The sequence below is a fragment of the Ochotona curzoniae genome, unplaced genomic scaffold (genome assembly GCF_017591425.1).
Source record: "Ochotona curzoniae isolate NIBS_2020 unplaced genomic scaffold, NIBS_Ocur_1.0 contig_3050, whole genome shotgun sequence".
NCBI classification, from domain to species: domain Eukaryota; kingdom Metazoa; phylum Chordata; class Mammalia; order Lagomorpha; family Ochotonidae; genus Ochotona; species Ochotona curzoniae.
Window position 1 is genome coordinate 558,467 of NW_024465705.1, and position 5,354 is coordinate 563,820.

The following is a 5,354-nucleotide window of genomic DNA, read 5'->3' on the forward strand; positions in this document are numbered from 1 at the left end:
TGGTAAAACCATAATTTCAAATTCAAGTCATTAATATGTATGCATTCAATCACATATGTATCTCACTTGCAATGCTGAACAATGAGACTTCCAAACTTTCGCCCTGTGCACTGGAACCTGATCACATTCTTTATGTAAATGGCACATTTCTTCCAAAGCTAAGAATGTGAACAATCACCAAGACGGGGGAAGCTGGCTACATCCTTGCAGTTCTTTGACGTGCAATGTAACATGGAATGTGGGGAACATGTGTTCACACAGCAGCCTCGGGGGGGGGGGGGATAACAAACTATTGTGAACTTGAGACACAATGGCAACTGCTTTCATCAATAATATCTACAAAACTCGGGCACGATGCCAAACAGAATGAAGTGCCATCACCTCCATCTCTGGCAAATGTGGAAATGCAACACAGACATGACTCCTACAGAGTCCGAGGGACCCCAACTGCGAGATGAATGAGGCATTCAGAGCAATTACAAGCTACTACACAGCAGTGCTTTATAAAAATACTATCTTTTGTAAAAGTTCAAGAACTAGTAGTATATTTAACGTATTTGCCTTTTCTATTGTCGCCACTGAATATAAAATTTTGCCCTAAATTAACTACATCTTTGAGACCCTGAGCAATAAAACCAGACTAAGCAGCTCACATCCGGGTAGCTCTGTGGTCTGCGGTATTGTCTAGAGGGCACACACTGCACGCATGGCCTCTCAAGGGTTAACAGGGCTGGGAGCCTGAGAGCCCTCCTGCCCCAGCTCCACTGGACGGCAGGCGTCCTGGTACAACCAGGGACATGGCATCATGCTGCGCTTTAGGAATATATTATTCAAGAGTTCTCTATAAAGAAAGCACTTTGGACTCACAACTATTGTTCTGAAATTACAATGAACAATTATTTGCTATTTTGATATCCCTCCCCTTTCGTATACAAATAAAATGAAAAAAGAAATCATTTAGGACGCCATCTTGGTGTTTCTTTTCCTTGAACAGGTGCTCATGCCCCCCGTTGAGCCGCCTGGCATTAGGCCTGGGTGGGGTGGCAGCCTCCAGGGCCGGCCACGGCTTCACTGCGCACCAGCACTGCCTTCACAGTGCTCAGTGCAGGCAGCAGGGTCACAGCAGCAGTTCTGTGTGCACACATCTCCCCAGAGATGTGACACCTCTAGTGCTCAGACCTAGTGCCACAACCGCTACCCCAGAGAGAGCTGAAATCACGAGACACTGATACGAATCGAGGCGTCCTCTCCTTTTCTACCAGTATCTCACCGGGACATAAACACCCCAGACGACCATGCCTAGTGAGGGGAATAAAGCAGATAAACACCAGTCATGATCAAATCTGTGAGAAGATGCCCCCCGATTCCCCACCTAAGCATCAGCCTTAAGTATAACCTTGCCCCTCCAAAAAGAAAGGCACTCAAAGTAACACAGTTAACGTAGAGTCATTTTTTAAAGACACTATGTGATGTTAAATAGAATTTGTGGGTTTATTTTTCCTACTCACTGCCTATGTGAACCTGACAGGCCAGTGCCCTCCCACAGTTCTCCATTTCATAGGAGAATCTTAGGGAGGGCAGAGTGGGGTGGGGAGAGGGCAGCATGACAAGGTTAGGGGAGAGCAGAGGGCAGCACATCGAGGCTGGGAGAGGGTAGAGCAGGGAGGGCAGAGCCAGGGGGAGGGCAGAGCGGGGGGAGGGCAGAGCGGGGGGAGGGCAGAGCGAGGGGGAGGGCAGAACGGGGGGGAGGGCAGAGCAGGGGAGAGAGCAGAGCGAGCAGGAGGGCACAGCGGGCAGGAGGGCAGAGCGGGGGGAGGGCAGAGCAGGGGGAGGGCAGAGTGGGGGGAGGGCAGAGCAGGGGGAGGGGTAGAGGGGTAGGGCAGAGCAGGGGGGGAGGGCAGAGCGAGCAGGAGGGCAGAGCGGGGGAAGGGCAGAGCAGGGGGAGGGCAGAGTGGGGGGGAGGGCAGAGCAGGGGGAGGGGTAGAGGGGTAGGGCAGAGCAGGGGGGGGAGGGCAGAGCGAGCAGGAGGGCAGAGCGGGGGGAGGGCAGAGCGGGGGGGGCAGAGCAGGGGGAGGGCAGAGCGGGGGGGAGGGCAGAATGGAGAGGGACAGCACAGCAAGCATTAAGGTTGCACAGCTCTGCTTGAGAAATAGAGACACAAGACAAAAGGTTCAGTTGTTACAATGTGGCCCAAATTTCTAGCATACTTTAAATATCTTGAAATTTTAAAATATAATTTTCTATTAACAAAATAATGGACTCAAATCATCTTTCTGCAAAAATAAAGTATCACATGTCAGCTCCTGTTACAGTGAAATCTATTTAGCATCTTATATAGTTGGTGGAAACTATGATAGCAATTGCATTGCTGTATATAGAGCTGGTAATAGTGGCATTCTAATAGCCCATATGAGATATCATCTTGTGCTACATAACAGAAAAGTAGTACATTGATTATGTTTTTGCAGCAATATTAAAGGCTGTTTGATACTTACACACACAAACACAAGTACAGTTTGACTCAACAAGCAGTCATGTGTAACTTGAACATACCCTGAAAACACAAAGTCTACCACATACACTTTCCTACAAACTCCCACACAAACATTCACAAACTTTTGTTTCCTTATTTTGCGTTACTCAAAGCCCTTCTCTGAAGATTGCAGGGGCCTTTAGTGACACATGAAGCCTTTAGTACACATGAAGTCCTTACATTAGAATTGTACCTTGCCAATAACTTGGTGTAGGTCCCAAGTTTCTGAATGGTAATAATAGGGCAAATTAACCAGATTTAAATCCATAAGTTTAAAAAAAAATAAAAGGACTCACCTAAGTTGAAGAAATAATCTAAAATGTCCATGTCCACAGTTCAAATTGGGAGAAATATAGAGATGCATAAAATGACTAGCCATGCATAAATAAGAATCAACAAGTCACATAAAATTGAAGAATTTTCTCAGATGCCCCAAGTGCCTCTGGGTCTGTATCGTTTCTCCAACCCATTACATGAAGAAAAAGGAGTATTCTTAATGTGCGTGTGTGCCGCTACCACTGACAGCGACAGTCCTAGCCTCGCCTAGGACTTAACACACGCACACAAGGCAATGGAGCAAAGGAGAGTCAACCCACAGCACCCGCTGGCCCAGCTCAGGCTGGAGAGCATCAGACTCCTTCACACTGCATCAACACATCAACCTCTCAATAATCATTCCATTCATCCAGTTTATCATCCACTAATTTAATAAACATTTAATGAATCCTCACAATGTCCACGGCTTACATGAGAGTCTGGAAACACTCCTCACTCAGTCAGGTAACTAACAAACACTGGGGAGAGGCAGTGGTGAGATCTTACTAGTCATCTCGAGCCACAGTGATGCTATTCTTCCAGGGAAAAGCAGATGAAACGCCTGCCAATCTAAACCAATTTCTCCTTTTAACAGTTAGAAATCTACAGGAAAATAAGACTAACACACCACTGAAAACAGACATGTCAAGTGATACTACATGCATTTTGAAGAGACAGCTTAAATATCAACTATTTAGGAAGAAAATATAACCAGAAAGGGAAATTCTAACTTCCTCTGTGAATGAACAGTTGCAAACACAAATCTGAGAAACAAAGTAGCATATACCAGTCAAGTACTAACAGTATCCCTTGGATATCTGTATTGTTACTCCCTACCTCAAAGTTTCTTAGGAAGACAAGAGAATTACAATATGTGAAGGACTGTATGGCTTTAGAAAGGAGCAGGTTAGGAGCCTCAGCCAGGTACGGCGGGCAGCACGCTGAGTGGAAGGGAAAGAGCTCTTGGAGAACTACAGAAACTCAGCTAACCTTTCACTGGACACTGCCTACACGGGAGTCCTTCTTTCACATCGAAGCGCAAGAGGACCTGGGATCCGGAATACCAAAAGTGATGCTTAGAACACAGGCAATACTGAGGCCAGACCCTGTATGCGTGGGATGGGCTGAAAGCCCCATCTTCCGCGTGCTGCTCCCTCCCCTAGTCCTCACAAGAGCTGGACAGAAAACATCTAATGGTTTTAGTCAGAGGTCTACACAGACCTTGAGGTATGCGATTCAAAATACACCTTGTATATAAAGGACCATGGAATTATTATTATACTGGCAAGTCTGTTCTCAGCTAGGTACTATAAATGCCAAAAAAGAGTAATAAAACAAAACAAAAAATACAAGAGTAATTGTGTCCCAGGAGAAAACAACTTCTGCCTACAGGGGGCAGGATAGAGAACACCTCTGACAACAGAAAGCTTCCACACTTGGGGAGCTCTTGGAGGGGCAGATTCCCATGTTCTGGGAATCACTAAAAATAAGGGAGGAGATTACTTCCTATGGGAATCTTTGAAATCAGACAGACAAGGAAAACATGCACGAACTAAGTGAAAAAAAAATCTGGAATGAGTTGGTAAAATAGGTAAAATAGAAGATCATTTACAAAGGGACAACAAGAAAGCAGACATTACCTGGCCCTTCCCCAGTCCTGTTTCACTGACCTGATAAGCAGCCCTTGGTAGGAAAAGATCAGATACAATTATTAACATGGATGCTTTGGTACCTCATCCCTGATTAGTGCAGTATCAAAGTGTTTTTGCTACATTTTTAAAATAAAGGTGGAAGAACTAAGCTGCAAAGTTCTTTCCTAGCAACCTTTTAACAGTCACATCACACAAGCTTTAAACTCATCCAGTGTAATCCTAAGGAACTTACATGTTTTAAAGGAAGATTTTTTAAATAAATATCTTTTTGTGTTCATTTGTCCCAATTTTCATGAGTAAATTGACTAAGAAAAATGTTTTAATTAACCTAATAAGTAAAAATGGCATTCTAGGTTTTTAGGAAAAATAACGTTATAAATGCTGCTGAGTGTTTTGGCATATACCAAACATGAGGTAAAAGCAAGCTATCAAAACTAGGACTAAAAATGATCTTCTAGTACTGCAATTACACAAGCTCTTAAATTAGTTTTTTTTTTAAATAACCATTTTTAAAATGGATATTGCATGGAATCATATTTTCATATAAATTCTAATACTTCTGACTTTGGTCATCTTAGTCTACACCTTGAGCAGAACATACTGGAGAAAGAGCATTGGTTTCTAATTTCACATATCCATCCATCCAGCTTGAGTCTCAAAATAACAACTAGATCAAATTACTCTGCATTTGTATTAATGTTCTTTAGCTAAACTGTAACAAATATTTTTAATTATTGTTAAAGATCTGCGTGTGTGGAAGCGACACTGAAACGGGTGGATGTGTGAGTTGAACCAATTAGAGGAACCAAGTAAAAAGCTCCATGGACAGCAAGAGAAAGGAAGACAAGTAGAAA